Source organism: Temnothorax longispinosus, chromosome 3 (genome assembly GCF_030848805.1).
Source record: "Temnothorax longispinosus isolate EJ_2023e chromosome 3, Tlon_JGU_v1, whole genome shotgun sequence".
Taxonomy (NCBI): Eukaryota; Metazoa; Arthropoda; class Insecta; order Hymenoptera; family Formicidae; genus Temnothorax; species Temnothorax longispinosus.
Window position 1 is genome coordinate 19883611 of NC_092360.1, and position 21904 is coordinate 19905514.

At 37.9% G+C, this 21904-nt stretch overlaps 1 protein-coding gene and 2 pseudogenes across 1 annotated transcript in view; 1 reads left to right on the forward strand and 2 right to left on the reverse strand.

Annotated features, from left to right (window-relative positions):
- The window catches only part of LOC139810405 (uncharacterized), a 325546-nt gene that overhangs the window by 168645 nt on the left and 134997 nt on the right, over nt 1–21904 (forward strand). The window lies entirely within an intron of this gene.
- LOC139810129 (uncharacterized) lies at nt 7794–9700 on the reverse strand (annotated as a pseudogene).
- LOC139810130 (uncharacterized) lies at nt 15428–19803 on the reverse strand (annotated as a pseudogene).

Below are 21904 nucleotides of genomic sequence, written 5' to 3' on the forward strand. Positions count from 1 at the left end.
ATATATATATATGTAGGTCCAGAGGTATGTTCCGGGACTGTTTACGTTTTTTGAAATGTACAGTCCTGGAATATAACGCATATATATGTAATCAGATAAAAAGATAAAATTGATCTTGTTTTGAAAATTGGCCACATAACATGGAAATTGTGTGTTCAAATTATGATATCGTGGCTCAGAGATATCGTAACTGTTTAAAACATTTTGCATTGAAAAGTGCACACTTTCACGTTTACAACAATATATCATTATATTATACAACAAGTTTAAATAAAAGTATTATTTCATTTTTTAAATGGTTACTTTTACCCCAATTAAGAATTTAATCGACTGTACTGGCAATGATAAAAATCGTGGTATGCAACGATTATAATCGATGTGAAAAATTGTCACCGCGTTTCGACCAAAAATTCTGGTCATTCTAAAATTGATGTAATTTTATATGCTTGTGATGTAAGCATGTTAATTAAACCAGTGTTGAAAAAGTGAAGGTACTCGACTCCCATATGCGTCGCAATATCTCCGCTCGTAGGGCACGTAGCGGAAAAATAAAAACATTTTTCTTTATATATCGACTCCAAGCTATTACCTGTCTACCTCGTAAACAGATTTTGGCGCGCGCACTCGAAACGTGCGAATTTCAGCATGAATAGATTCTAAAGGAACGGTTGTTCCTTTGTTGTTGTAATAAGCGATAAACCTTTGTTCTCGCATCTTTCTGTTTTTGATCTGTCGAGCTTTCTCAATGATGTCATCGAAAGACGTTTCTACGTGGCTGTTATTCATTGTCCATAGCTCGTGCGCTGCTTCTGTTAAGTCAACTTGATATTTTTTGCGAATAGGTTCATATAATTGCAGAATGCTTAAATTATTTGTCGGAGCATAATGCTGTACGAATTTCATTGTACGAATGGATGGATGACTCATCGTCGTGGTTTCCGCTCTAATTTTGCATCCTTGCTGTATAGAAATGATGCCAGAGTTATTTATTTCTACTTGTTTATTTTGCTGACATTCTACATGAATTGTTTCTTGCTTTCTCGTGGTATAGATCCAATTTCCGGGAATAGTTAAAGCTTTCCAATATGTTTCCCTTAATTCCTGCAATATTATTTGACAATATTTCATTTTTGCATTTTTATTTAATAATAGTTATTCAATATTGCAGCTAGTCGCTTGTCGTATCTTTTTCAAAGGAAAGACGGCCAGGTAGATAAACGCGGCGTCGAACGCTGTGCATTTGCGCAGCTCTCCTTCTCAGAATTTGTAGAAGCTATCGGTGTCTTCGTTTATTTCGATGTGTTCCGCATCGGGCTTAATTACAGCAAATTTCGTTTCGTCAAACGTTTGTTTAGCTGGTAACGGTGTGGATTTATAAATTTTGTATATCCCGGGAGTTAATAACGGGATAATGCAAAATATAAATCAGACAATTGTTGGAGTAGGCGATTCGCAAATCAGATATTTTTATAAGCCGATCCATTCCTGTTTCGTCGGTATTTACAGGGAATTCCGAGGATTCGAATAATGAATCCATGAGGATTTTGTTCTTTTATCAGCTTACAGTTTTTTATTAATTGCTGTGGCGGAATTAGACGGGGGTGAATTAATCCCTGTTTTCCAAATAATATTTCGTCAATCAGAATATTCAAATCTATCTCATGCTGTAACATTTCCACAAAAAGCAATTCAAATTCAGTATATCGCCGGCACGATTACGATGTTACTGCCGTTTCGCGTACGCGCGTATGCGCGCGTTGTCGCACCTTACCTCGCGACAGCGTGCGGCTCGTGCAAACGTTATTAACGCGCGGCCGCAATCGCGCGGCAGAAACGCCTCGTGTGAACAGGCTCCTTGATCTCAGTATCAGCTCCCTACCGTCAATATATATATAGGTTAATTCCATATCGAGTTTCGTCATAATTTCCCAAAAATATCGGTGCTTTTGATTTTGCATCGTTTCGCTTTTCAATACGTCAAGCTGCTTTCTTATCTTCAGGGTGGCGTTATATAGTTCCCCGAAGCGCGTTCGCGTAGCTATAGTTTGATTCATAAGTAATAAAGGAAGATCATTGGTTTTATTTTCTACATGGATTATTGCGGTATTCATGTTTTGTGCATCTTCCGTTGTTAGCGTTCCGAATATTATCTTACTTATTTGTCCTATGAATTCTAAAGGAACTCGTTTCATTCGTGATTCTCCTATGAGTTCGCTTATGTGATTTTGATAGTGCTTTATTTTATTCAATTTAGCAGTTAGGGAAACTAATCGTGGTCGTATTTCGCAATATGAAGTGGGATAGTCGCATCGTTGTAGTACCAAATCCACATTTGTTGTTCAAGCTTGGTCGTCGCATCTTTAATATCGCGCAGATCGATATAGACTATTATCTTCCAAGAAATCTCGGACGTGCGCATCCTGCCGATGGCCTCGAAAAATATTCCGGAATTATCTTTTAATGCCGTAATTGTATATTTATTTTTCTTCATCCCTGATCTGCAATCCGAGCAGGTTTAGTTCTGTCTACATGTACAATTCTATATTTATTTCGCGCGATTAGTATTTTAATATTATTATTACTTAGAATCTCTATTATTTCGTATGACCCTGAATATTCGTCATCGAACTTGTTTTTCTTTTCAGCTTTTAGTAGATATACAAAATCTCCTATTTTATACGCTTGTGTTTTTAATTTTCTGTCATAATAATATTATAACGCGTTTTAGCTAATCCTAATGTTACGTCCAAATCCCGGGAGTCTCAGTGAAAAGGAAAACTGGGAAGCGAAGGAAAGGCTACCCAGAGGGGACGGGGTAAGGAAGGACGTAACCGAATTCTTAAAGATTATCTCGGGTCGCGCGAGTAAACGCGTGCCTCGAGTCGAACGCACTTTTGGGAAGGCTCCAGTCGAGGGTCAACGTCCGAAAGGACGCTATTACGCCTACTGCGAGCCATGCGATCGTCGGTCCTGTTTTAGGTCAAGGATTATGCTATCCCTATTACCTGGGATCGGACCGTGTACGATTTTGCGAGCGGGGGAGGTTGGTGACGAGGTGTTAAATTAAATAATTGGACATTAATTTGAGAAATTAAAAACATTACAATTATTATTATAAATGATGAAAATTAATGAGCCAGTTACATTTATATGTATATAGAAAAACATAAAAACAAAACGCAAATGGTACAGATCTATTGTGGTGTGTGTATATGTGTATGGAGAATACGCGGGTGTTACATTGGTTCGGAGGTCATCGGACAGGATTACTGAGGGGATGCTTCGACATTTAATATGATCTTCTGCCCGGTTAATACATTTATAATTCAAAAAAAAACACAAAGAAAAAGAGAAGGGTGTACGTCACGAGTGCGCGTGTGTGTGTGAAAGGTGGTTATACTTGTATTTTTATGTTAACATTTTTATTTTTAATTAATTATTATGTGTTTTATTCTATTACTAAAATTAATCTATTAAAATAACTTTGGAAATGATCTCCACGCTCGAGGTGGAGAGCGTGGGAGAAGTGAGTCAATTGAAAGGGAATCGGGGTATTTCGCAAAGATTCTCCACGCTCGAGGTGGAGAACGCAGGAGAGGGTGTTCTCTCGCGGTAATCGTCGCGTAGGTAAAAAGGGATGGGGGAGTGTGGGAGGTCCGGATAGGAGAACTGGTTATGTTCCTCGGAAGGAACCGGGGAATAGGACGGTCCGGAACAGGGAGAGGAATCGGGGGTGTCGGAAAAAATTTTATACGCGAGTGAACGCGGGGGAAGGGAAAATTGTGGAAGATGGTGGCGGTTAAAATGTTCTCGATGTGCCTGGAGGAGCTGTCGCTCAACGACGCGAGCTCGCCTGCTACGTACGTATCTTTTCTTTATTTTCAGGGCTAAACTCTTGCGACTCCGGTTAGTCACTAAAAATTATTATGTAAGGGGTGAGAAATTATAATTGTCTAATCAGTTTGGGAAGTTAAAAAGGAGAAATAAAAATTTTTAACATTATGCAAAGAATATATATATATATATATATTATATCCGATTTAAAAATCGCGAGTGAGCTTGCGAACTTACTAGTTAGTGGGCATAAATAAATATAAAATTTACCTGACCGACTGACTTTATATGCTTGACTATACTTTATTTACAAAACGTATTTACCATTTTTAAAATAAAATGATTTTTCATAAAAGTATCTAAAGCCGGATGTTAATGATATACAGTGGGAAATGTCCCACCTTATTATCATACTTCGATTTTAAAAACAATTGTGCTCACATATACATGTGACAACATATGTAAAAAATATATGAACTTTTTGCACAACGTGGTTTAAAACTATAGTGAAGTGCTACGCTACTTCAATTCTGTTTTATGTATCTCACGCATAAAACTGCGGACAGAAGCAGTTAGAATACTTGTACGTAATTACAGATAGACGCAGTTGACATTTGCCTCGATAAAATGCGGACCGAAACAGTTAGAGTTGTAACACGTATTGCAGGTAGACGCAGTTCAGATGTTCCTCGGATAGGATGCGGGCAGAAACAGTTACAAGTTGTAACACGTAATTGCAGACACTTACAGTTGAAAATGTGGCCTCGGATAGGATGCGGAAAGAAGCGGATAGGATCTCATCACATTTTTCTATGTTACAACAGTTGTACGGTTAGAAACAGATGGGATTGGTATCCGCAAATATTTACTGCAGACAGAACAGACAGCTTACAGTTAGATACGGATAGAATTTCTATCCGTTTCTGTCCGTGTCTGTCCGGAATTTTTACCAGGGTTAATAGGTCCTGAGTCGTCCAATAAACGCCTTCGGCTAATAGGTGGCTCGTTCTCATTCTCATTGTCAGATAAAGTGATTGCATCAAATGGGATCATATCTGCAAAACGCGCTGGCTGCTTTGTATTCCTGGTTGGTCGTCGTTTCATTCTGTCCAATCTGAGAAAATATAATATGATCACATAGCCATACATATAAATATACATATATATATATATATATATATATATATATATATATATATATATACATACCTAACGTTAATAAAAACCGGAAAGAATTAACTGTGGAAATTATTACTATAGTTAATAAATATATAACCACAATAATGTAATAGTTATTTGTGTAACAAGTGCGGGAAGATAGAAATTCACGGGTGCGGAGTGGACGCACGAGCCGAAGGCGAGTGCGATCACCGCACCCGTGAATTTTCAACTTTACGCACGTGTTACAACACACCCTATTTTATATTACAAGTGCGTGGAAAGAGGTCTATCACGCGCGCGTCGCGCGCGGAATGGGCCACTTTCATCGCAGTTAAGATTTCCCTCGGACAGTATACGGACAAAATCAGTTAGAATTGTAACACGTAATTGCAGGTAACGCAGTTAAGATTTGCCTTTGATAGGATGCGGACAGAAACAGTTAAAGTTGTAACACGTAATTGCAGACAGTTACAGTTGAACATGTGGCCTCGGATAGGATGCGGAAAGAAGCGGATAAGATCTCATCACATTTTTTTATGTTACAACAGTTGTACGGTTAGAAACAGATGGGATTGGTATCCGCAAATATTTACTGCAGACAGAACAAACAGGCTTACAGTTAGATACGGATAGAATTTCTATCCGTGTCTGTCCGGAATTTTTACCAGGGATAGCCTATTATCTGTGCTATTGGAGGGTTCGCAGCAAGCTCTATCCGAGTAGGTTCTCGAGTATCGCAATAAAGTCTGCATCAGACTCTTGCTCAGCTGATTCTATCGCTCGAAGCGAATAAGCTGGACTGCGGAACTCTGGGCGTGGTATTTCGCCTGATAGTTGGCTGATACCAACATAGAACTCACAGCATCTGATAGAGTTCTAGGAGACGAGAATCTAATTGGTTCTCCTTCAATCGCCTCTTGAGTCGCATAATTCACTCGATCACCTTGGAGGTATAGATCAGTGCATCGTAATCCACCTGGGTCATTACTGACAAGAAGGGTTGGACTTCCTTCTGCCTTGAAATCGATTCGTCCGAGATGTAAATACTTCGGATACTTACGACCGATTGTTTCAATAAGGTCCATGATAGGTGAAATGTCCTTATGAAGGCTTCTAAATGAATAGTTCTCCGGCATGAAGTCATCTGGGTTCATCAACAATGGAACAGCGTCTTCGTCTTTTAATTCCATTGTGGGAGCGGATGTTGGGATTAAAGAAGTTGCACGGCGCTGTTGGTTGCGACTCGCGGATCTCGATGTTCGAGGCGTGCTGAAGGTCGTTGGCAGGACCCTGGGTTGGCGGTAGACACGCACAGAATTTACAAGAAGTACAGAATTTACTGAACTGATTCGCGACTAGACTGTCGGACTGACTGCGTGGCAGTTTAAAGAAACTGAGTCGAAATGCAAGAGCAAGTGCCAAGTGCAAAAGTGCGTTGAGGTACGCGGAGTCGCGGTTTTTATATGAATTGAAAGGGGCGGATTTAATCCGGGGATGATTAGGATTGGTGGAGTCTGGTTCCTATTTGTGACGTAGATTTCGGTTTTCCGCCTATCTCGTGGCGAGTTACCGAAATCTCGTTCGTTACACAATTTCTAATTAGTGGTCATATATTGGTGGGTTTGTTATTAGAATTATATTTCCCCATTCTTTGGTGGTCCAAGCTAATATTCTTTTTACTGCTTTATCTTTATCGCTTACTGGGAAGCGTGGGTCAGAGTTCAAATCCGCGTTCTTAAACGGGTGACACGTGTGAACTCTAAGTTTTGATAAATCGAGGCAAGGTGACGACGCGACTTCTAATTAGACGCGTGATTTGAAAAGCCCTCGTACGGCGTTTTAATATATGGTGACCCATGCCTCCCGTTATCGCGCGTTTCAATTGAATTTTCGTTGCCCGCTATCTTAACTGAATTTCCGTTGCCCTGCTTCGTGGAATTATTGGGACCACTTGGATCACAACAAATCCATTACTTGTTTAATTTATTGGGTTTGAGTCAACGGGAAGTTTCTAGTTACGTTTCTTTACTTTTAATGAGCAACGGCTTGCATCCGCTTGCCAATTGATAACCACTGTTTACGATTTTAATTCTACGAAAGGAAGGAATCGCGTGGAGTCCACAGGACGTAACACTAAATTTGACACAGCTAGTTAGTCCTTAAATCAGTTAATTTATCGATAAGTTCGCTTACATAATCATCATATGTTTCTACCAAATCATCTATTTTTATTTTGGATAGCAATCACGCAGCTTTGCCGAATACTAATTCATACGGCGTAAATTTCGTTCCTTTGTGTACGCTAGTGTTATACGAAAACATAGCATGCTCGAGCCAATTATCCCAGTCGCGTTCATCAGAGATATAATGCTTCAAATACTCGGTTAATACGTGATGACTTTTTTCTAACGAACCATTGGATTGAGGATAGAAAGCAGATGTGCAATATTGTTTTATTATAAAATATTTCGCAAGTTTCTTCATTATTGAGCTAGTAAAATTTGAACCTTGATCCGTCAAAATTGCTTTGGGCAAATCAAATTTGTCATTTTTCAAATTGACAAATAAATCGACGGGTAAATGCTTTTGCGATTTCCTCTGAGTTTGCTTGCACAAGAGGTACGGCAACTGAATATTTTGTTAATTGACCCGCGATTGTTAAGCCGCGACGCAACAGAAATCTGTTTTTGTAATCATGTTCAAGTAATTGGTCGGACGCGTGAGAACTGCGATGAGTACGGCTTCAAAGATAAACTGCTTCGTGCTGGTTCGGAAGTGACTCCAAATGCGCAAAGTCGCGATTTTTATACAAAATTAAGGAGGCGGGATTACTTTTTAATCTGATTTGATTGGTGGAGTTCTCTTCCGATCGTGACGTAGGTTTCGATTTTCCGCCTATCCCCTGACGAGTTTCCCCAAAAATTCTCATTGCCTATGAGCAATTTCTAATTAGCGGTTATTCATTGGCGAGTACGTTATCACCTTGCCCTTTGACAGTATCTTCCAGAAGCTTTATTTATCAATCGCCGCGAGGCGTGGGTCTTAGGTCAAATCCGTTTTTCACGGAAAAGCGTGAGATCAATCCGCCCGTGACCCGAGAGGTCACCTAGATCCTTATGGCGTTTTCAATTTATTGCGACCTATGCCACGAAATTGTGGTCAAGAGTTTCTTATGATTTGTGCCTGGTCAAAGAGTTTACGAAATAATCAAATACGGTTGGTTTCGCAAAGTTTTGCCTAGGTGAGACTTATTTCCTGGGGAAATGAGGGTGAAAAACAGGGACGGACAAGTTCGTATGTGCCGTGACGAGATTATTCCATTTTAGATAAAAGTTTTTATCATTGAACGCATTCGAAAAATTTACGAGATAGACTTTGACTAATCCTGAAAAATAAGAGAAAAGAAATTTGTTACGGGGAACGTGAGGATTGAAGAAAAATGGGTGAAAGTAGAAGTTACAAAAAATGTTTTTTCTACAAATTCTTCATAGAAAAAAATACAATTTAGTCGCTTATAAAGTAAAGTAAGGAGTAAGAATCGAATGCGTGGTGCTCCCACAATATGTCCTGCAATTCTCTGTTTGCCTGCCTTTCCGACCGCATCCACCGCCAATGCTCAATGTTTATGAAGCCCGGTACTATGTAATCCATACGGAGCTGTAAAATCAACATAAAAAATATAATTTTTTCTTAAAATACGCGCACGCACGCACAAAAGAAAAGCTGTAGATGAATTGTTCCAACAAAAATGTTATAAAATTTACACTTCGCGATTCGACAAAATTATACAACGGATTTCGGTAAAGCGCAGTAAAATAAGTTCTAAAAATACTATATTAAAATACATATCGAGGAAAGTTAAATCGGTTATTTGCGTACGTACATTACGCTCGATGTCGTTGTAATTTCCTCTGAGAATTAATTTCACAATATCTTCATCTATATAATTTTTAGGAAGATTGAACTCTATTTCTTTAATAAGATAACGCACACAATCGTTAACATTATTAGCCACTGATTTTAAATGTGATAAATGCGCATCGATGCATTTCGCAATATTTTTCACTTTTTCAGTCCGAGAAATGTAGACTTCTGCATCACAATTGCCACTGAATATGTTTTTTGTTTCTTCGCTGGTGAACAATTCTTCTCGTCTGTTTGATGGCCCGACCTGGTGCAAGTATTCTCCTCGTTTTTCATGTACGCCATCAACATATATCTTGCTCCGTAGGCCGAGGTAAAATTGACGGAGATATTGGTGGACTAAATAAATAAATAAATAAAATTAATTGAGAAAAGAGAAGAAAAAAATTAACTTAAATAGAGAATAAAAAAAGAAAAAATACAAATTTAAAAAATCTAAGTAAAAACGTACACAAAAAGAATGGCTACAAAAATTCATAAACTAATTGAGTCGACTTATTATTATTATTTATTTATTATCTTTTTTGTACTTTTATTTCTAAATTTACTTGAGTCACCTGTGCCATCTCGTATCTTTCTCTCTGCACGAGGAATTCTTTTATGCAATCTGCATGCAACTGCCGGGCTGGTCTCAGGCCTAAAATCACCTCTCCGCATTTTGGAACAACAGAACTTAGTCGACGGCGGGAGCCCGTGACACGGTGAACTGAGAGAGTGGTACCCCTATTTGATCTCATCCATTTACCTCGGGTATCTGTTCGTCGTCCCCGAGCGGCGGCATCTGGTCCAAATAGCAGACCAGACACTATTTTTTCGTGGCCAAGAGGAATTGACTAGTACCATTCTCTCTTCTTTCCCCCTTCCCAAGGATCTTGGGCCCTTCACGATTTGATACGCGAAATTGTCTGGAGCATGAATTGCGCTAAGCGTGTTTTTCATTACTTGTCGTTCCAAATTACAGCGTTGTTTTAATACGTCCGTGTATAGATGATTCATTTGTGTGCGAATGTGTCTTTCTACATAAACAAATTTTAAATTTACATAAGCAAAAATATCTGTGATTCTCACCACTTCCTACGTGTCTTAAAGGGGGGAGAGATTCTCGCACGAAGGAGTGGCGTAACAACGCGAACATTTTTTGGAACAGCGATGTCCTCTGTCTTTACGAAACGCAGTGTTGCCCAACACAAAAATTCTTTTTGAGTACCGGCGGCAGCATTCAAATTTAATATTGGATTGTAATGATGCGAACGCTCGTAATACATTAGGTTTAAACGGTATAGTAGGTTCGCGTTCTAACGATGCGAGTAATTCACTACCGTCGTACATCAGATTCTCGCCGCTTCCAAAGTTGCTGGAATTGTATATAATTATAGCTATATTTTTGTCTGCAAGAAAACGTTGAAAAATATCGATCTCGGCACAATTTATCTCTATTACCGAAATCTAAAATTGAACGCTTAGCTATGTCGGTTATTCTGTTTGTCGAGCCCCCGCGGCCATCTGGCACCGCGACGTTGAAAACGCTCACGACGAAATTTTGAGCGTTATCGATTCCCCCGTTACTTTGTGCGACCGAGCTCACGAGATCCCATATGTTCTCAGGAGTTAAGTTTCGTACTGGGCGAAACGATAGTCCCGCCGGCGCCCGCCGGACCGTGCGTTAGTTCCGCTGATTCGAATGATAATCCAACGTAATCTCCCGACACGGTCGAACGTAACGCATACTCGTGAATTTCGCGGAACGCGTTTTCCAGCCAACGCACGATATCGTCGCCTTCGGGTATCGGTCGTATTCGAAAACTGGCTTCCCTACCGAGTATCCGGAAATTTCTAAACCGACGCGTGTTTTCTGCCACTAATTCTATAAAATTTAAATTATGGCTAAGCGAAAATTAAATTAAATTAAATTAAATTAAATTAAATTAAATTAAAATTGTGAATATCCTGATGGCAAGAATTCCTGCAGTTGATGAAGAGGGTATTCTATCTTGTCTAGAATGCTGTTGGTACCAGAATTGAGTCAAAATAATTTTCCGTTGGCGGTATCGGAAATTCAAAAAAATTTTGCGTTTTCTACGTCGTTCTGCATTGCGATATGATATGAAGGAGATCGTAGAAGTTGATTCGAGTGTGTGTATGTGTGTGTTCGGTGTCTGCTGCATTTTTTCTTGTATATGGTAGGAATCGGAGGGGCTCCCCCTTCTTTTTCCTGATTTTCGTTCTTCTTGGGTGTTCCTCGCGCTAGATGCAGTAGTAAATAGTTCTTTTAAAGAGGAGGAAAAAAAAGGAAAGAGAGAATTTCTTATAGCTGTGGGTATATATATTTGTGAGCTTTGTTGCGGATACTAGGTTTTTAAGTTTTTTATACTTTCTCACTTTCTTGTCACAATTTAAACTCTAAGCCTAGTTTTCCTCCGGCTCGTCGTTATCGTACGACCGGAGATGAAATAGACGGGTCAATTCGAATATATCATATGGAGGAGAATAAATCTCTATCTCTTTGTCTTCGAAGGTCTCATGCCATAGTTGTAGGAGGTCGTAGCAACGCGCTCGGCGTTTCCATCTTTTCCGCTGGCGGTATCGGACATTTAAAAAAATTTTGCGTTTTCTACGTCGTTTTGCATTGCAATATGATATGAAGGAGATCGTAGAAGTTGAGTGTGTGTTCGGTGTCTGCTGCATTTTTTCTTGTATGGTTGGAAGCGGGGGCGCTTTCCCTTCTTTTTCCTGATTTTTGTTTTTCTTGATGCAGTAGTAAATTTTGTCACCGAGTCCCACAGTGCTTCAGTACTAAATGTATTGATCATCCGTCTTCTTCTGCACGAGGAACTCCTCAATGCAGTCGCAGCACTGTCTTAGGCCCATAATTACTTCCTCGCACTCGGAGTAACAGACTTTTTTAGTTATATACGTTTGGTCGTTTTCATATTCCAAGTTCTATATTTCAACGGTATATTAAAGAATTGCATATACAAAATTTTTTGAAAATTTCTCTATTATTAAACAACCTAACGTAGCCTAGTGCAAACTTTTATAAATATTCTTTCAAAAATAGAGTTTTCTCATCCATGTTCAAATTTTCCGAGAAATTATTTAATTAAACTTTATATTAGAGTTCGTATATTTTATACTTTGAAATTTATGAACCGGGATTTTAAAGAACAAAGGAAACAGAAAAAAAATAACAATTTTACAACACAAATAAACATTTATTAATTCTTATAATATTAAGCTTTTAAATTAATTATTGTTAATATTAATATTAATTATCAATATTAATTAATATTAATGTATTGTTAATACTAATTACATTATATAATGCATTTTAAAATTTATATTTTACTTTCAATGTAAATAAATTGTGTATTTTTTACTTACAATGTAAAAAATGTGTATTATTTACTTAAAATATGAATAAAATGTGTCGTGACATTTTTGCTTCAAATATTTAATTAATATAATATTTCTTAAATTTTTTTCATTTCTTATATAATTATCAAGCGGTTTCTAGTAAGCGGTTCAACTAAGACACGCTCGCACAATCAACATCATGGCGGACGTTTGCCACGAAGAACAAAGGCTTTGACACGGAGTGAACCTACTGTTGTTACTTATACTGTGCCTCGATCTATCCTACTTTTCCACACCATTTCAGGCATATTCACATCAAATGTAGGAGTAATCAATTGTAGTAGTCTCAATTGCAGTAGTGACATCCACAGGAGCAGAATCCTTAGAAAATATCGAATGCACAGTAGGATTCTTTACTACGAAGTGAGCACTACAGATTCTATGGTTTTTCGAGCTCTGTGAAGTTGGCACCCCGAAATTCAAATTTTTATAAAATACAAACGGCATTCGTTTGTCCACATTTGTCCATCCAAAATTTTTGTTTGTCCGCACCCTTCAAAGAAAAGTTATGATCAAATTAAAAAATTTGACATTAGCACCCCCATGAACATTTATCATTAATTTTCAAACGGGATACGATTGTCCGCGATTTGTCCACGTTTGTCCACCTAAGATTTTCGTTTGTCCATCCTGCAAAAGAGAGTTATAAAGAAATAAAAAAAAGCAATTGTCTTTATAAACAACCTTGATGTTTACTCTTAGAAGGAAGAATTACTTTTAAGTTTGGCATAAGTTTGGCGATGCGCAAAATGGTATCGGTAGCGTAAATATTTGTTTGTATTTAAGATTTGATTTTCTCCTGAAAGCGTACATTAGCTGCACGGTGAAAAATTATGGATACCTGAAATAAATATTCCGTTTTACTATAACATTTAAAATATTTAGAAAGAGAATAATAGAGAGGAAGATTATTTAATGTGGCTGCTTTAATGGTTGTAATTAGATTTACATAAAATATGTAGCCCTTGAGTATATGTGTGTTACGTATACGTGTATATGTGTGTGTACAGGATAAATTTTTATGCATCGAGATATGTAATATAGGCAAGAAAGTAATAAGAATAATTAGAATTATTTACCTTATATATTGAAATGTTTTTATCATTTCCCGACAACCCTAAGTCCTTGAAATCGAGATTGGCTACGATTGGCACGACTTTTTTACGGAAATTAGGTACTTCCTTTTTTCATACGGTTTCATACAACAGTATGTTTTGTTTCCTTTTGATACTGGCAATTGTTGATAACATTCTCGAGTTTGGCGTATTTTTACTTCCACCGGGGTACATTTAGTTATATGTACTACTTCTCCAGAAATTATGGCCATGTATCCTAGGCTCTTTACGATTTGATATGCGAAATCGTCTGGAGCATGAATTGCGAGGCTAAGCGCGTTTTTCATTACTTGTCGTTCTAAATTGCAGCGTTGTTTTAATACGTCCGTGTATAAGCGATTCATTTGTGTGCGAATGTGTCGCCACGCGTGTAATAATGTGACACTCTGTATATGTAGGTACATACATGTACTCATGCGCACACGACATGTATCTCATTTTCGGAGATATCTGCTCGTATGGAGTAAATTCAAATTCCATTTGCATTTGCACCCTCGATTGAGGTACCTCTGCGACTTTCAACTGACCAACTTTTATGTACTAAAAAATAAAAACAAAAAATTATTACACAAATTAATGCACAAATTTTATTAATGCATAGCACAAAATACTTACCCCGACACACGGAAACGTAATTTTTAGCTTCATCTTTGCACTGTCACTTTCACTGTTCGGCTACACCATGAGTCTATGATGAAGGTAGTCCTAGCAGTTAAAATTTAGAGTAGGGATGCACATAATGTGCCAGACGCTATTTGTTTCTAAATTATATCTTTCAGACATCGACTGTAATACGATATTTCGATTGGTGCTGTAAAACGTGACCCAGTGACCCAGTGACCCTGTGACCCAACATGTTCGCCAAAACCTCGATTAATTGTCCTAAAAAACATATGTAAAGAGGACATCGCGACGGTTAATTGTAGACATACACAGCAAAGGTCTCCGTGAGACTCCCAGGCCAACTTTCTTTTTCGGCGTTTCTTTGTTTCTCTTTTTTATCCGTATATCTCGGAGTTTTTAACGTACTTCTAGGGTTGAATTGTCTAAAATTTTTGGTCAAGTATCTACGTTGGAAGAGTGGGATCTCGCGGTAGCGAATGGAATTTTGGCAGGGAGGGGGGCCATCACGCGGGTACGAGTACAAAGGCGAGCTTTAGTTATAATTATTGCGCCAAAAACCATTTGTTCTAGGTCTGCGTTCCAAAAAAATCAACAAAAAATCATATTTTACGTGACGTAAACTATAGATTTTTAATTGAATTCTGGAACGCAGGAAAATCTTTCAAGATTACAGTCGGATATTTGTTTTTTGCGTGTGCGTCTGATAATTTTTCAAGAAAGAGCCATACAGCAAACAAACAACGTTATAGAATCGAGTCCCAAAGATCATTTTTTTCTAGGTCTACGTTCCAAAAAAATCAACTAAAAACCATATTTTACGTGACGTAAACTATAGATTTTAGTTGAATTTTGGAACGCAGGAAGAGGTTCTTTCAAGATTGCACATATGCGGCCGGATATTTGTTTTTGCGTGTGCGTCCAATAAATTTTCAACAAAAAGCCATACAGCAAACAAACAGCGTTATAGAATCGAGCACCGATGGCTGCTATAATTTATGACCTACAATTATCATGTCCTCTTCCCTATGAAGAGCTATGTTTCGGGACATGTTTCACGACGCCATTTTGAATCGTGTACAGAGTGCCTGTCTCTTTGCGCGTTCCGTTCTTTTTATATATTTTAATATTTTAATAATTTTATTAATTCTTTAAATTTATAATAAATCGTTTATATAATTGAAAAGGACATTACCGCAACATATATATATATATATATATATATATATATATAATTTGAATATAGAGGAGGTTAATGTTAAAACGTGTTGATGGAAATAAAGGTATGAAGAAAACGGAAGAGATAGATTAAAAAATAATTTTGCCACTATTTATACTGATATTTAATTTTTTATTTATTATTTACATTGTACTTCATATACAATATTATCTAATGCAAAAGCTAATAGTTTACAATCTATGAGCGAACTTTTATCGGATACCTCACTCAGTATTTTCCTTGCCTGACATTTATCCGTGATACAACTTTGCTATAAGATGGTTACAAAATGTTTATACTTATTACTAACATACTGTATATATTCTGACATAGATGGAAATATACATGTTCGACACATTGTTCGATTTCGAACAAAAATAATATAGTTGCTGGTCTCATGTATAAGCATGTATCCTGCAACGTAAGTTTTGCGATATTAGCGTCACGCATTTTAACGAGTTCTATAACTAGATCTCGAATAGACAGCGATGAACCGACAGTCGACTGCATGAGTTGTTCGATATCCATGCGTCTTTCGATGATCGTTGTCCACGTTGCATGAGGTAGCACGATTTGATTTCCCTGATTATCGCCAAGAATCAATTCCACAAAGGATGTAGGTCCCACATTGATTCCGATATCCAAATACTTGTAAGCCGTGACTGTCAGGGCAAATCGTCTGCCCAAGATACGAGGCGTATAACGAGGTTCCGATTTATTGAAACTGTAGAAAAATAAAGTAGAAAAATGATTTATGGAAAAAATAAATTTTAAAAAATTTATGCAAAGTAATACATACGTATTGCGCTGGTTCGATGAAACTTCACGAGGATTAGGCGTATAACGAGGTTCCGATTTATTGAAACTGTAGAAAAATGAAGTAAATAAATGATTTATGGAAAAAATAAATTTTGAAAAATTTATGCAAAGAGTAATACATACGTATTGCTCTGCTCTTCGAATTTCTCGAAAAATTGCTTTACAGTTTCAGTTATTCAAAATTCGAAGTATAGGTTTCAATGGAAATTCTCACGAATATAGAAAACGGGCTAACTAAGAACTAGGCGCGAAAAATAATGCGCAAAAGTTTTATTTTTATTTCTATTTTACATATCTTCCAACTTTGACTGCGCGCCGACTAAATTTGTCCAACTTGAAACACAGTTCCGGTTGGAATAATAAAATCCCCCTCTTTACACTCAATTAAATCGATTCTATTATTCTATTATTATACAAATATTGTAAGTGTTAGCTTTTACGTGTTATTATTAAATAGTCTCTTACCAGAAGATAAATCGATGACGGGGATGTCTGGCGGGTAGTGCCTCGATTCTAGCTCTTCCTATAAAATTTAATATTTATAATATTCGTTATTTTTAACGATTAATTAATTTTATTCTTTCTAACTTACACACAACTTAGTAAGGTCACACACACACGTGTGGACCAACCGGCATGAAAGCCACCAATTTAATTTTTAATTTCGAGACCGCTCTCAGGCGGCCAGGTGGGACTCGAACCAGCTTCCTCGCAGTTATAAGGCAGGCGCTTTACCGCTAGACCACGCTCCCACCCATTAGAACAGTGGTTCGAACTTATACTTAACTGAAGCGACGTTTACTATTTCCCCTATTACCGCTCGAGGCTTGACGCGTCGAGCGCGCTTGTGTGATATAAACTAATTGAGATAAATATATTAATAAATTTTAATATTAAAATAAAAATAAAAGTTATCAATTATTTCATATAGTTTTTAATGTAGAAATTTTAGACAAAAAAAGATTCATAATATTATATTTTGGATATTGTAAATAAAAACTTTATATGTTGACAAATTTTGAAAATATTAAGGACGTTTGATTTGAGAAATCTTTTAGACATTATTTTTATGATATTTCTCTGCTCTCAAAAAACTGCGCATTAAATAACATTCTGACATTCTTATTTAATCTTTTAGAAGTCTCTCTATATAAGTTATCAGATTTTAAAATAAGATATCTTGTAGGAATCTTTTCAATAACATATTGTTATCTGAGACAGTACAGGAGAGACCTGGGCTAAGTATCTCTCTACAAGAATTATCTCAGGCGTTCAAAGATAGATATCTCTACCATTACAAGAAAAAATTGAGAAAAGTTGTATATAAAATATTCAGAAGCTTTTGTTCTTTTGCGATACTTTTTACAGATGCTATATGCGTTACAAAAAAAGTGAAAACAATTATTAATTCTTTGACGGTCGACAAATTTGATGTACAACAGTAGTTTAACTTAAATTAAGGCAACCAATTAATAATATTATAATTAATATATAGTTATCAGATGTGAGAGAAGCGTCAAATCTTAATTCCGCATAATCTAAAATTCGCAATATGCTAAGGCCTGAAAAAAGTGGTCGGTATACGAATACTTGGTACCTATATAAAAAATATCAAATAATGTTTCTATAAAATCAATATGACGTAATAGAGCAATAAACGGGATCACAGTTAGCATTCAAACATTTCGGGAAACGATTATTTTTGTCCCTGGGGGAATTTTTTTTTTACAATATTATTAGGTGTCATTTTGACACCATGTCTAAAAATAACTTCAATGTGTCGGAAGTTGTCGGAAGTCTACGACGTATGTCTATGACATACGTCTATTTCTTAATAAGATATTTTAAGAGACCTTTAAGCCTTTAAGCGTCGTCTCTTTAAACGTCGTCGTCTACAACCTACAATGGCAGTAGACGTAAGCAGTAAGTTATTGCCCATTTTTGCGATTGAAGAATAATTTTATATTTTCCATTCCAACAAGCTGTTCTTATATATACTATCGTTCGTATTTTAAATACGAGAAACGCCAGCTAGCGGATGCCATCTAGCGGATGATCCGACGTTCGCATACATAGAACTTATAGATATGGACTGACAAAATACATAGCAGACGGAGTAAGTTAGAGAGAGAAACATACTTGTCAGTACTCCTCTCTCTTATAGTCAGGACCTTGTGTGCAGAGTGTGTGCCGCACACTCGGAAATACCAAGAGGATTACTTCAAACATATTTCACATAAGTGCTTCACAATTAAATTATTTAACTTGTGTTGTGTGTGCATTCTATTTTATTTGTACAGTTAACAGGTGATCAAGTAAGATGGAAATTTAGTGCGCTAAAAAAATCGTGTAATAAAAAAAAAGATCACAATCGTACAAGTGGAAATGCTCCAAAGATCTTTGATGACGTTGAAGAACGACTAATGGATATTTTGGGTGATAAAAATAGTAATTTTAATAAAGAAAATAGCTTTAATTCACCAATATTGGAGCATAACTAAGTTGACCTTACTTAGGAGATAAGGTTCGGGGCGAGAATTCTTCGAGTATTTCGATACTCGAGCTGGAGAAGGAGGGAGAGGGGGATCGGTCGCGGTAAAGGGTGGTCGAGGTAGAGAGCGCGGGGGAAGAAGTTTTGTCGAGAAATTCCTCTCGGTATACGAAAGGAACCGGGGAAAGATTAAAGGATGGTGATCTCTCCCAGAACTCCGCCAGTTGAATCGAACTTTTCGAAACATTTGAAGCGCTAAATAGCTCGAATTCGAATAAGCAAACCGTTTCCCAATTCACAGCAATGATTTTTGAACAAGTATGTTGGTTATATAGTCTAAGTACAGGACCAAACAACCGGGCAAGATCGACAAGATCACTTTCATTTTTTATTAAGCATAACAATTAATAAGTAGTTAATAATAAGTATAGTAATTTGTACCATCTAAATCATCATAGGTAGCTCTGGTTTTCTAGTTTTTAATATTAATATTAGAGAAACATTCATTATATGGGAGTGTAAGTAAAGGTAAAAACCTTCGCACTGTAGTGCGCTTAGTCATGGCCACTGGGTTGCTCGGAAGGAACTGAAGAATAGGAAGGTTCCAAGAGGGAGGATGATTCGGGTGTATCGGGGAACACCCGATATGCAAAGGAAGAGGAGACAAATGAGGGGGATGGTGAAAGGGAAGAATCGAGGACAGCGTAGCCGATATGCGGAGATCATTTATGTTTCAAAAATGAAGCGAGGAGCTGTCGCTCCACTATACGGGCGCGCCTGTTCCGTTTTATCCGATTCCGGATAATTACTCCCAGGGACTTCCGGCGGTGCACGTGCGAGTACACTAAAATTGGTTTTATATTTTTAAATCCGAAATAGGGGGAGGTTTCTTTGAAGATAAATATAAATATGTTGTCCATCGTAGACCTCCCTTTCCTAAAGCCGGCTTGGCTGTCAGGTATCATTCCTTTCTTCTCCATTGTTTCCTCTAATCTGTTCTTTAGTATTTCCGCATATAACTTGTATGCAGTGCACACTGCACAGTAGAGAGATCCCTCGATAGTTGTCTGTTCTCTCTTTATCCCCCCTTTTATATAAGGGGACAACTATACTTGTTCGCCATTCAGTCGGAATTTTACCTTCCTTCCAAATGAGTTTCAACAGATCAGTTTTCTTTTCTTACTGCTGCGCCACCATACCGCCATGCTTCCATTGGGATTTGAAGATAAATATATAATATATATGTATTCCCGTTAATTGTATATACATGTATATATATATATAGAAAAAAAGGCTAGATATTTCGGACTTACTATTGCTGAAGGTGATCTCGGGATATAAAACGTCTCCGGGTTAATAATTGCGGCGATGATCCTGGATCGAGGATTCTTCTGGAGCTTTGGTTCGAATCGGTACTGCAACTGCGGTGATTTTGGCGCGCACAGAATTTAGTTATAATAACGATAAAGTTAACGGCGCGGGTCGAGACCAGAAGCGATAGTATTATGAATCCCGTTGGACGCGGATTCTACTGATATGAACTTTGGAAAGTTTTTTGACTAATTCAATGCTGTTCGCGATATGACTATTCCCTTTCGGAAAGCTTCTATGCATGATCTTGTGGAGAATGCAGCTAAATTATATAGAGGCCTATCTACCGACGAAACTATTATTTTGAAAAGACAATTATTTTTATGGATTTTGGGGAGTTTGTAAGCTCTCGGTAATGTCGTATCACTACAATATAGAGATCTGTATAGTAAATCTGATATAAATTCCGATTTTTTCCATCTCGTTAATAGTTCCCGAGCACGAGTTGTTAATTTTTTAGTGGGATCTCTAGCAACGATTTTATATGTTTCTGTATTTCCTAGTAATTCTTTCATTTTGGTTGTGTATCTATCTTTATCAAGTGCTACAGTGACATTCCCTTTGTCAGCCCTCGTTAAAATTAGATGCTTTGTTTGGTCTATGATTGCCTGACTGAGCAAATCGTCATCCTTCTTCTTCTTAACGGCAAAATTATCCGGCGGAGGTATAATCCTTTTTTATTTAAAACCGGCTTCCTGTATGGCTTGTAGAACAGCGATTTCAGATGGCGCACTCTGGCTCGCACCTGGCGAGACTGGAGCTTCCTCTTCAATACGTGAGCTCCGACTATCTGAAGTATCAGATTCATTTTGAAACAAATCGTTTTCACTGACCCCGAAGCTTCAGTTAACTTGAATACAGGTAGCGAGGGTGTGGGTGAGGGTCGTTGCGCAAGAGACCTAAATGTATTGACATTTTCGTATTGTATAATTCTGAAGACTAGGTATGATATTTATTGTATTTCCCCGTAGGGCTTACAAGGCGTTTTTATGAGGAACGTACCCAAACTTCTTACAGTTATTCTTTCCCCCATGCCTGGCCATTTGCGACCTCACAAAACATTTACGCTCCCTCCGGTAATCCTCTTCACCCCTCTTCTTCTTCCTCCGTTTCTGCCGCGACTCCGTCTTTCAGCCTCCTTCCTTCCCGTCCCGCTCTTCTCTATTTGGCCCGCTCTCTCTTCTTGTCCTTCTCCTCATCATTGGAACTCATCCTCCTCTTGAAGTTTAGATATCATTATTCCTGATGTTTCCACTGCTTTACTTAGTTCTCCTACTAAATTTTTGTGTGCTCTGGCGTTCTCAATAGCTATCCCAATATTAATACCAGACATCATAATCTTTGCGGCTTGAATTCCATAAGGGAGAATGTTTAAAAATGTGCGAAAGGCTTCAGCAGTGGCTTCAGTAAGCCAATTCTTAATCAATGGAGAATTTTCCCTCCAGAAATCTTGCTCCTCTTGGGTGCCGGAAGAGGAGTATTTAATACACGCTATCAGCGCAGTCCACGGGGAGATTAATGAGAAATTCGAGCTATGAATATAATCCTGGTACAGTGACCTGCCAGCAGGGGTCTGGGTGGTGTGACTGGAGGTGGCAGGCTGAAGTTGAAGAAGCACTGGGGGTTTGGTGGGCTTTGATGGGGTAGTGCCAGGTGAGGGAGGATTTTGAGTTTGGTCAGTCAAAAAGCTAGTTTGAGAGGATAGTCCTAGGGATAAAAGAGACTGTGATGATGCAGAGGAACAAGTGGAGGCTAGCTTTTGATGGAGTCTTGTGGCAGGATAGGGAGAGTTGGTTTGTCTTGTCGTTGTTACGTCCAACCCCGGGATTAGGATGTGAAAATCTGGGAAGCAAGGGAAAGGCTAGCCAGAGGGGTCGGGGGAAGGGAGGACGCAGCTAGATACTTACAAATGTCGCTCGCAGGTATGCGCTCAGA